Genomic DNA, 12,187 nt, shown 5'->3' with positions numbered 1-12,187 from the left:
AAGGCTTTTTTGGGGAAATTAGTGACTAATCTGTTGAGGCATTTAGCTGTGTTTTCTCTCAGTTTGAGCTCTAAGGCCAAATATTTTTGAAAGCTTAAAGGCCTTAGGCTCTTCTATTAATTTTGTGACTAAACCAGTACTTAATGCAATTTCCAACTCTTTATCCATAAATTAACACTTTCATAGAAGTTTTTCAAACAGACTTAAGTATTACAGAACTATTCTTATCACATTTTTCTTATTTTTTGTGAAAGATTAATTTTCCTGTTTTAAAACAATGTTGGTTGTGTTTTCCATGGTTTGCAAACTTTGGCTGATTCTCTTAGTGCCCAGAGCTGTGTGCTTGGGGGCTGTTGCCTGAATTGAAGATCCAAATACTCTGAGATCTTGTTTCCTTTAGATATTAAATTCTTCTTTTCTTCCTGCTCAAAGTTCTTGTTTAGCAAACAGAATGGAATATATTCTCACTCATGTTTTAAGTGGTATTTTAGCCAGGATCTTACAGTGTTTTAGCATAAATACAAGGTAGTATTGAAAAAATCGTAACATAAAAGAAAACATTTGCTCAAATAGTCTAAGCTGTCTATCCTGTGGGAATGTAAACCACTGTATATTTTGTCTTGGATTTAGAATCCTGTTCTAAATTTCACTCAAGTGTAATGTTGCAAAAACAAAAACAAAAAAAACCCACACACAAGGGTTATGAATCCTGGGGTATGCTAATTTTTACCAAGTCTCACTGCTGCTTTTGCACCATCATCGTGTGTCTATTCACATTTATGGATTTTTGCAAGTGAAAACTAAGATTTTAGTTCCCAGGTGATGAATTTATAGGAAAGCCATAGGTGTTTTCAATGTGTCAGAAATATTTCCAGTCAAGCTCCCTAAGTTTTATTGGGAATGGAAGAGCAACTGTGCCTTGCTAAGAACACTGTGTTAACATTTAGTTGTGAAACTCTCCTGTGGCTCTTCAGAGTGCTTTAACTGTGGGTATGGCTTATTTCTCTTAAACACAGACATGGCATTCAGGTCTGGAGGATTGCTCAATATAGCAGAAAGCTTGTTAAGGTTTGGCTCTCGTGGTTATTGAATGATTTGTGATCACTTTAAGGATCTTCCATCTGGTTGTTAGATTTTTAGCTCCTTTCTACCAAGAATCAGATAATTATCCTGCATTCTCTGAATCTTTACCTCTTCAATTTTAAATGGAGAAAAAACTTTGAAAACGTATCATTTCTTATTTTATAGTTATTCGTTTTTTTCAGTGAAGTTTATAGCACTGTTTGTGTCAGTTACTCCCTTAAATATGGTCCTGATGTGGTAAGCATGTCTGGACCTTACCTGAATTTCTGTTGGAGGTCCCTAGAGCACACTCAAATGATTTACTGAGTGACTCAGTTTTCCCCTGAATCAGTGCTAAATCAGCATCCTACCCGAGCAGTGGCTCATGCAGCACAAGAGTTTGCTCATGGAAGCTATTAGTGAATGGTTCTTTTTATGGATGCTGCATTCTGATGGAATAAGGCTTTCCAAAGCGAGGCCTTGTCGTGCAACTTGCAGTTCTCATAGTGCAGTTTAGAACTGTAGCAGGTGTTTGCAGGTACCCTTGCTGCTGTGGCAGAATCTCTTCGAGCTGCTGCAGCACCAGTAAGTAGCTTTCTTTTTCTTTTCCCTGTATGGTTTCCATGGCAAAACCAGTCCTTGGAGGTACTGTGTTTGAGAGGCAACTCAAGCTCTCCCAGTATTTTTCCTAGGATATTGGTCTTGGTGACTTTGGTATTTTCTTCTGTGTATTTTTTCTCTGCAGTTGAATTGAATGCAGTCGCCTTAAGTACAAAGCTGTGGTTGGATTGCGTACTGCAGCAGGGTTGGATCTTAGCCTCTTTTGCATCTGAGAGAAAGGTTGAGAAGGTTCCTTTTGGTTTCATTTACCTGCCTTTGTGTCCTGTTTTATCATGTGAGGGGTACTGCATCAAGCCATGGGGGTGATGTTTTTGGAATCACTGGGGTACTTCTGAATCACCTAAAGATTCATTTGTGTAAATGGCAGTGTTCTGCCAAATTTGATAATGATTTATACCACAATAATTAATGATGTTTCCTTCTTCCTTAGCTTGTGAGTTCCAGTTAAGAACACCTAATTCAATAAATTCTGTGTATTATGCGCGGCCATTTAGAAATTACTATGAAAGGGGCTACTGTAAGTAAGGCTGTGTAAATATCTGCATTCTGAACTCTAGCTTAGCACTCTGTCTCATCTCTTTTGGACACTTATGGAAGAGAATGTTTCTAGATTTCTGTCTGAAAAGCATTAAGTGAATAAATAGAAACAAAAGATATGTGGCTAATTTGTCACAAGCCAAGCACTCTGCAGCTCTTAAGTCTCCAGCTGGCAAAATATAATTGCAGCGTGATTAAAACATCACAAATTATACTTCAAGTAATGCAGTGTATCTTGTAAATAGTATGTATGCAAGTGAGTTTCAGAAAATTTCTTCAGAAACAGGACAGTCTGTATGGCTAAAAATTAAAAAAAAAAAAAAAAGAATGAAAGTACAGAAAAATACAACTAGTTATTTAAAGGCTATCTAAACAAATGCATATTAAGGGACTAAAGATGCAATCTTCAATCTGACATTGCCAGACTCTTCTGTTCTCACTCATGCAAATTCTGTTTTTCTTGACTTGTTCCTACTTTTTTCCTTTTTCTAGTTGACGTACAAGTACAATTATTTTTTCCATGAAAATGTCCTGCTCCATTAATTTTTGTTTCATTTTTCCTCAATCTCCTTTAATTATTTAAGAATGCTATTTCTGAGAAAGCCCCTTGGAATGTTTGTGGCAAATAAGCACTGCAATAAGGACTAGTTAAATATGTGGCTGAAAAATGTTTAATAAGAATTAAAGAACGTTGCAACTAAGAAAGATCTTCAATCTTATGTGAAGATTGCAGCAAGAAAATATATTGTACAAATATTTCCTGGAAATCTGTAAGTAGACCAAATCCTTCACGTTCCTTTCAGCCCATCAGTAGTTTGTAGGCTTTGCTGTGTCAATGGAATCACATACAACCTCGTCTCCTTATGGGATGAGCACAGCAAATTTTGGTTCTTTGTACCAGAAAATGGAAGCTGGAAACATCTGTTCATCTCTGGAAAAAACGTATTTACTACTGGCTGTTGGTCACCTCTTTGGCAGAAAAAATTATTGGAGGTCAGGGTAACTGAAAAAGTAATAATCCAATAGCAGTTGGTATTTGGTTGAAGTATTACACTCTCAATTATAAATACTTAATCTTATTACCCAAGAGAGGATTCTGCACTTTATTGTGTTACTCATTTTAAGATATCTGGCATCAGATTTGTTGTTTAGGATCCTTTGAGTGTTTTGGTTTAATATTAGTTATTTACAGACTGTGGGTTAGATGTTAAATAATTATTTTCATTCTTGCTGAAGAATTCCTGCTGCAGGGGGAGATCTAGGAGATTCACTGTTCTTCTGAAATCTGCCTTGGAGTACATCTATATTCAAATTTGTGTGTAATGAAATAGTAAAGGGACAAAGATGGACACAAAAGCTGTTACACTCGGGTTGGGCAGCCACAACTATTACATACAAATTGGATTATGATTTTGTTTCTGTTGTGGCTTTTTTTGGGGGGGAAGGGGGAGAGAAGTTAGGGAACCTGTCTGTTAGATTTGCATACTTTTGGGGGGCAGGTTACTCGTGGAACTAGGGAGAAAGTGTTTTCAAGGATATTCCTGTCCCTCTGTTCTTTGTTCAGTAGATGTAACAGTGAGTTTTGAAGTTTCCTTTTGTCTGACTGTACTGGGGGGAAAAACAAACAACTTTAAAGACATTTAAAATGTAGATTGAGAGTTTTACTTGCCCATTTTGGTGTTCATTTCTTTCTGTTACTAAGCCCATATACTACCTAAGTCAACTGGGATTTGTAAACAAGCCCGTAAATGATACAGGCATGTAACTCAGCAGGGCTGGTTTGGCATGCAGCGTGTTGTAACCCAAGTTGCTCTAACAGATGGTATAAATCCACTCCAACTACTCTGTGTACCTCAGTACTTCAAAATATTGCCTCTCCTATGAGAGAGAACTCTTCTACAAGTCTTTATAAGGAGGATTTTTGCTTCTCTGTAAACCAATCATATGTTACTCACTTCACAACAGAATTGAGACCAAGTTTCTCAAAGGGTGTTTCAGCTGACTGATTGCATTCTGTTAAGATGCTGCTCTTGAATCATAACCATTTTGAAGTTGTTTTGTTGGGAATGGACCAGACTGCTCTAAGTGCAGGTACTTTTGACACCAAACCCTGGTTGCAGCTTTTACCTGCTACTGTAATACAAATAACTGCATGAACTGACAGATTTTGCAGCTTTTCCTGCAGTAGCAGAAAGAGCATTTGTATTGTGTATAAGCATTGCATTTTATCTTCCTTGAGTAGTAAACCCAGATTTTACCTTTGATTTTCTTCTCCTGATTCCTGACTCTGTGTGAAAATACCTGTTTCACATTAATGCCCACATTGTTCAAGAGTTAATCGATTTGACATAGCTTATGGGTTGAAACATGTATGCTGCTGACATGCAGGCATGTAATGCATTACTGGTATGCAGTCTTCACTCCTTGCCATTGTTTGGAGATGTCACCCTAGCTCCAGTGATAAATGGGGAGGCTTAAACTGAAGTATGGGTGAGCTAGTATGGCAGTTCATTTTGGATTTCTTATGTAACTTCCTGAATTCTGTAAGTCTATTTCATTTCAATAACGATATGTCAAAATGATTGTTTTTTCTTTGGCTGTGGAAACGCAGTAACATTTCTGAGGCTGTGGCCTACATCTGTAGACAAGCTCTGACCACCTGCAATAGCACCTGCTGCTGTTGAGGTGTGGCTTTTCCTTAGCTGTAGTCCTTGGAGATAAAGCTTCTGTTGAATGGGAATAACAAGAATGGTAAAATCCTACTTTGTCTATTAGTCACGGTTCTGTGCTGGCATAGTCTAAGAAGGCAGGACAGTAACAGAAGTAGAATTGATCAGTAATCATTTGGAGCCATTCTGCTTCCCTAGCTGAAGCGAACACGAGTTGTCTGCACACCCCTGACATGGTCCTTTTTATGACTCATTATAGCTTCAGTTTTGCTGGCTGTGAGATATGGACAATAACTTTTCATTCATAGGAGTGTAATGAGGGTTTAATTGCAATGGACATTTAAAAACAACTTGAGGATAAAATGTGCTGTAATATTATCCTTGATGAAGACACAGTAACAAGATGATTAGTCTTTCAGATGCATCCAGTTAATCTATAAATTACAAATTATTCCCTACTACCTTAATTCTTGCTGCCTCTTGTGATAGAGATTTTGTAGTTGTTAAAAGGCAAGAATAAATGTGAGCAAAGGGCATTGTAACCAAGTCTTTCAAGCCTTTCCTCTCCACCTAAATAGGCCAAAGAAGCAGTGAAAGCTGTAAAATACTACTTAGCAATGTCATTCAATTAAATGCTGTTTTTTGGAAGAAGGAGGGAAAAAAAAACAACAACAAAAAAACAACTAATATTGAAGTCTGTGGTTCCCATGTGATGAAAAAGCTACTGTGAGCTGGAATCTTCCCAAACCATATAATCACATCAGTACAGCAATATTCAGGGCAATATTCATTTTGATGTAATTCCACTGACTTCTTAATTTGATTGCATCAGGGATGAATTTGTCCCTCCTGGTGTTTGTAGGTGCACACACACGCACATACATGCAAGCTGACAACAGTTAGAGGAGTCATGGCCCATTTGTGTGTGCTGGTGTCTGATGCTCAGATTTCATCCTTCTATCAGATGTTCTGTCCTTTAACTAAAATCAGAGCAGTTTTGGATGGCAGACTTTTTTTTCCAAAGATTTTTTTGGTGACATTTTACTACAGGATTATTTTTCATTTTTGTTTTGTCTGTTTTTGTCTTTTTTATCCATCCTCGTACTGCCACAGGCCTCATCTGGTTTCCCAAGAAATGCCATCATAGGCAAATGTTTTCTGCTTTTCTGATGCTGAAAATCTACCTCAGACAGCATATCTCAATCTACTATTTTAAATAAAAATATTAAATTGTTTCTAGTGTTTAATGGAAATGTCAAGGTTATTATTAATTTTAAAATACCAGATATTGAGAAGCAGTATATGAGGAACTAATCTAGAGAGATTGCTACTGGTCAGCCTTCTTAGTGAGTAGGGCTGTAGCAAGGGAGGAGAATTGTTGACCTTATGTACTTCCTTTCAGTGATCATACAAATGTTAAGCTTCTAAAATTGAGTTCATTCTCCTCCTCTCATCTCCTCCCCCAAAAGTTTGCTAGTTGAAGACATTGATGCCATCTCGTTAGTTGTCTAAGATGCACGTAGTGCTTAGCACTGAAGCTGAGTTCTCCCATCCCACTTCATCTTTAACTATGAAGTTCATCCCAAAGAATTGGAAATCTTGAATCTGGAAAATCTGTCATGTGCTGAACAGCTTTTCATCTGAATCAAGAACTGTGTGGTACATGGAGTTTCAGGTGGGAAATGCCTTCCTTCCCCTAGTAAGAAAAAATAGCTGTGCTGAAATGCTGTGTTGTCAGATGCCTTAATTCCATCAGCAGTTTTGTGTTTGTGACAACAAGGCTTGGGACCTTCCCTGAATTTGTAGAGACTTTTCTTTGCTAAAACTCTGTGAACATTAAGTTTGTAAGGGGGGAAATGCTGTACTGCTTTCGAGTCACAAACGTTACCCTTACATTAGCAAAATATGCTTGGCATGCAGTAACTTTGAGTGCCTCCTGAAATAAGAGCATGTAAAAAAGATGCAGTCCGGACTCAAATCTGCTGAGTTCAGTCATTAACACAGTGAAATGGGAATGTGAAACTTATGTCCTGATTCCTAAGATATCTACTGGACATGCTATTTCTTTCTAGATCTTAGTTCTTCTTTTGTTCTTTTGTTTCTTAGTTCATTTTGTTCTTTTCGGTGCATTATATTGTATTGTCTTACATATTTTTATTCTTGTCAGCAAATGAATTTGTGGATCTTAAGTTATAAAACCTTCTGTGCTGAGAGTACTTCAAGAACAAAGAAATGTCCACCACTAGTACTGCATATCTGATTTGCTTCTGTTCTTATCTAATGCCTCATCTAGTTCCAGGTGGGATCAGTTCATGGATAGCTCAGGCTCAGCTTATCTTGTCAGAGCTCATCAGCAGTTCTCATCATGGCCAATGGCAATCCAGTTCCTTTGGTAACATCCAGGTCACCTTAATTACCTTTACCAAATTATCTAATGATAACATGTAACTCTGAGAAAATGCTGTTTGCAAGTGGTTTGTTAATCAAGAGCAGATTTTCCAAGCTAAAAGCTTGCTCTGTTTTTTCTTAAGGATATGCTTAGTTGTCAGTGGTTGGGAAGTTGTGTTGTCTTCATTCAGAAACTCTTTTAGCTGAAGCCTTATAGCTATAGAAAAAATATGCCATCATTCCAAAAATAAACTAGGTTGTGCTTGTGATGCTGTAATCAATAAACCACTGCGGTTTGTTAGGCTGGGACAAGTGCTTGGCAGCCAATCCACAAAGCTGTGTCAGGGGTTGTTAATGTAACAGACTTAATTATCCTTTTGCTGATAAGGACGAGTGGTGGTCAGTGGGAAAAAACTGCAATATAATGAATGTTGCCTTTCCCAAAGTTTTGGGAATGTAGAATTAATTTCCATTTTTGATTGGTCTTGTCACAAGCTGGTTTATGAAATCACAAATACAAAAAAGGCTGTCACGGTTTTATGATTTTTGGTTATTGGTGTTCCATCACAACACCTCTGTCACAGTGTCATTCAGCCTAGCTTAGCTGTGACTTCTGCACCTCTGTCCATTGGCACCTCAAAGGCACATGAATAATATAGCTAGAACAGATCTTGGTCATTTGCAAAATGTGTTGTTTGTTTGTTCCTTTTAACTGAAGCTGATAAGGTACGAGTGGCTAGGTCATACATTTCAGCTCTGGTGTTTGTAGTTTGTCATGATTATTGTCTGTGCTCTGTGTGACAATTGATATCAGTGGAATTCTTGCCAAAGTGTAATGAGCAAAACTGGATTTTTGTTGATGTTCAGAGAAGGCTGTTTTGGCAGCAGGAATCGTGAAGAATTTTGGCAGACTGTTCAGGGACATCGAGCAGGGTTTCAGAGCATTTCAGTGAAGTGTAAAGTGTTGCTTTATGGAAGCGGTCATTTCAAGGACCGAAGTGGGCAGGCTGTTACCCCACAGAATGCTGTTACCCTGTGATCCTGCTATGCTGTTCTCCAGAGTCGCGTGTGGGCTGTGGGCCTGGCAGGCCGACTTCAGGACTGTGGGAATGTGCCATGTGTCAGAAAAACTGCCATGAGATGGTTCAGATTTCTGCAATTCTTGCTAAAGCCCCATTTTTTTCTACTGTGGAGAGCATCAAGAACACCTGTGTTTTTATCATGTACCAATGTCCTGTCATTTTCTGACAGGTCAGCAGCAAAACAGAGTCCACTGAGTCTATGTGCAGCACTTTTGACAAAATACCTTGCTCTACTTTTCTACGAAATATCAGTAGGCCACGGGTTGCAATGTTGTAATTGAAGCTTGTAATATTATTTTCTAGGCAAGTGGTCAATTTCACCACAGTTGTTGTGGTTTTTTTCCCCCTTTGTTTTCCTTTTATTGGCCAATTTAAATACTGAAAAACAAGTTGTGAAGTTACATACCTGCCTTAAGGAAGGAAGCTTGAATGGTGGTGCTCATTAGGTACTACAGACTCTGAGAATGGTGGTAGGATGTGTGAAAATAGTGCAGACTGTTTAAACACAGTACCTTATTTCACTGGAGCAGTAGCAGTATTGGCTGGGTTCATATTAGCTGTGCAGTATTAGCATCTCTTTAAACAGGAAAATCTGTATTATAAAAGTTATCTTACTGAAACTCCCCCCTCATATTCTTCCAGCTTAGAATACAGAAAAATTCAAGCCTTCAGCAATTGTTTCACCAGCCTTATGAGGAAGTGTATTGCTGTAACTATGCTGCATTTCTCTCAAGTTACACTAATCTAATTCCCCATGTGGCAGCTTATCACAAAATGGAGCCAAGCCTGCTGTACCTAGGATATGCTGATGTAGCTGTGTAGCACAGTTTATTTCTACAGATGCAGTTCCTTCCTATTATAATTGAAACCACCATACTCTATAACACATAGCCTACAAGGAAAAGATGCCTTTGCCACCCTAAACATCTTTCTTTCCACTGGGATGGTTGGTGAGAAGTGTAGTTGTTTTTCCTTCTTGTTTCTAATAGGTAGAAGGATGCAGAAATGGAAAAGCTTTAAAAATACCTTTTCCCCAGGTTGGTTTATACTAATTTGAAAGATGTATACATTAAATAGCAGGAGAGATGCTTCCTTCTGAAAATGAAGAGCGTATAATTACTGTTGATGGGTTTTTTTTGTTATTGTTGTTGCTCTTGTTTGTTTGTAAATCTTACCAGATTATAGGATTTCTCTATTTACATTCAGTCAAATTAATAGAATAAGAAGAGGGAAAAACTGTTAACAAATAAATGCTACTGACACGTTCTATTAATTACAGGGAAAAGACAGAACCAAAACAATCTGCATCTCATACAAGGTTCATTCTTTGTGTTTTTGAGGTCTACGCCTTAGATAATTAATGCTTGGAGCACCACTGCAATTTTGGTATTGCTTCTCTCCCATCCCCCCCAACTGAACATTGTGTCAGTTAGATGTTATGTTTACTGAGTGTTCTATCACTGTCCTTGTTCTTCAGTCTGGCATGTGTCTGCTGTTTGTTCTACTTCAGCATCCATCTGAATGACAAAAATGTTATGAAATGCAACTTAGATTTCATGATGTGTACTGTCATCAAGTGATACATTTCTGTGGCAAAAAGAGTGTGGTGAATCATACAACACAATATAGGTACATGTCTGTGTCCTAGAACAATGAACAAAATGTCAGACACAACGGGACTAATCAGAGGGAAAAAAGGACTTATTTTCACTCTCTTCGCCTAGAAACTGTGAAACTACAATACATTTTAATGTAGCGTTTTTGTACTTCTAAGAAGATTTGTGGTAACAAGTATTTGTCAGCTTGGCTGCTTTTGAGTATCTTTGATATCTCTGTTCAGGTAAAATGTGTGGTAATTTCAAGAGGAGTTTGACAGGCAAAGAACTGAACAAGCAGCCAGTGAAGCCCTCGGAATTTTGCCCTGTGTTTTTCACTTGCTCTACAGAGTACTCACAAGTGTAAAATAGACTTTACAACTATTGTATACGAGTGTTTTAAGTTCTTGTGTAGACCACTCTGCTAAAATAAGTGATGAATATTAGTGACAGAGTCTCAGCAATGGAGTCTCAGCTGATGACACCAAGCTGAGTTGTGCAGCTGATATGAGGAAAGGAAGGGATGCCATCCAGAAGGACCTGAACAAGCTTGAGAAGTGAGCCCACAAGAACCTAATGCGGTTCAACAAGATCAAGTGTAAGGTGTCACTTTAGAGTCAGGGCAGTCACAAATGCACGCAGATTGAGAGAAGAATTCATTGAGAATAGCCCGTGGAGAAGGACCTGGGGGTCCTGGTGGACTAAAAGCTTGACATGAACCAGCAGTGTGTACTCACAACAGTATCTTGGGCTGCATCAACAGAGGGGTGGCAGCAAGGTGAGGGAAGGGATTGTCCCCTTCTACTCTAACCTTGCTGTGCTGCATCTGTGGTATTGCATCCAGGCCTCGGGGCCCCAGAGCAAGAAAGATGTGGAGCTGTTGGAGCGGATCCAGAGGAGGGCCACAGAAATGCTTGAAGGGCTGGAGCACCTCTTCTGTGGAGAAAGTTTGAGGGACCTGGGCTTGTTTAGCTGAGAGTCAGGGAGACCTCATCAGGCCTTCTACAAAGCTCCTTAAAAGGAGCTTGTGAACAGGAGGGGGGCTGACTTTTTTACACAGTCTGATACTGTGCTGTGGTTTGGTTATCACGAGTGACAGGACATAGTGATAGGATGAGGGCGGAATGCCCAGAGAAGCTGTGGATGCCCCATCCTTGGAGATACCCAAGGCCAGGTTGCATGGGGCTGTGAATAACCTCATCTGGTGAGTGGCAACCAGCCCATGGCAGGAGGAAGGGTTGGAACTAGGTGGTCTTTAGGGTCCCTTCCAACCCACACCATTCTGTGATTCTATTTTATAATTTGGAATGGTGATTGCTGTCTTAATATCACGTAATTAAGGAAATTTGCTGTTCTCTCACTATTTCTTTCTATCATGGATTAAAACTTGAAAGTAAATATGTATGAATTTCTAAAATTTTTATCTCTGTGGTACAAGTGAATTTTTTTTTCTTCAATTTTTTAAGGTGTTTTTTTTCTCCAAGGCAAGTTGAGTATGAAAGACAATCATGATAGCCTTTATGTTTTTCCCTCAGAATAAAACCAAACTGGCTGATTGATGCAGGCTTAGACCAGTGATAGACCACATAAATACTGCCTTCTGTTTGTGTTGGAAACCAGGAATTCCTTGTCATTTCAGTAGGAAGATCATAGTTACTATTTGACTATGGTTTTTCTACATTAATCTTTCTTTGATTCTAACTTTTGAAGTCACTCAAAGTGAGTCACATCTGGTCAAGCCAGAATAAGCTCTCAAAGTGATCTGAATTGATGGAAAATATGAGTCAATTCAGAGAGTTAAGCAAGTAAAGCCAGTCATAAGCATGAAACAGCTATCGAAATGTCTATGATTCAATGGGAGAGAAGGTCCACCCAGTGAATCAAAACTGAATTGAAGCTGAATTTCAGATCTTTTCCATCAGTAGAGCTGGGGAATATCCACAAGAGAGGTACGAGAGCCATGAATGGGGAGGAGAAATTGACAGATGTTTATGTTGTGTGATTGCTTTTGGGTTAACATAAAGCAAAACACCTAGAAAGGAGTAGGTTTGGCCTGTGACTTGGACACTCTCTTTTAGGGAGGGAATATGAGAAGTAAATAACACTGTGGAACTGGGCAGAGGACTCCACACTCTGAAGTCAGATGATGATGTCCTGGCACATCTTATAGTGGCAACGCATGTGGCGCGTTCGTTAACACTGTTGCCAACTATATCAGCCTGGGTGCACATAT

At 38.8% G+C, this 12,187-nt stretch overlaps 1 protein-coding gene across 10 annotated transcripts in view; it reads left to right on the top strand.

Moving 5' to 3' along the window:
- Positions 1 to 12,187, top strand: part of FABP6 (fatty acid binding protein 6) — a 51,011-nt gene that overhangs the window by 6,533 nt on the left and 32,291 nt on the right. The window contains exon 1 of one of the 10 annotated variants that reach the window (XM_048961046.1): positions 6,415 to 6,564. The exons of the other annotated variants lie outside the window; for them this stretch is intronic. The gene's annotated coding sequence lies outside the window, so the exon portion shown is untranslated. Of the gene's footprint in view, positions 1 to 6,414; positions 6,565 to 12,187 lie in introns of those variants that run through there. 10 annotated transcript variants of the gene reach the window in all.

The sequence above is a fragment of the Lagopus muta genome, chromosome 14, assembly GCF_023343835.1.
Source record: "Lagopus muta isolate bLagMut1 chromosome 14, bLagMut1 primary, whole genome shotgun sequence".
NCBI lineage: Eukaryota > Metazoa > Chordata > Aves > Galliformes > Phasianidae > Lagopus > Lagopus muta.
The sequence above is the reverse complement of the archived record's forward strand: the minus strand, read 5'-3'. Positions and strand labels throughout refer to the sequence as shown.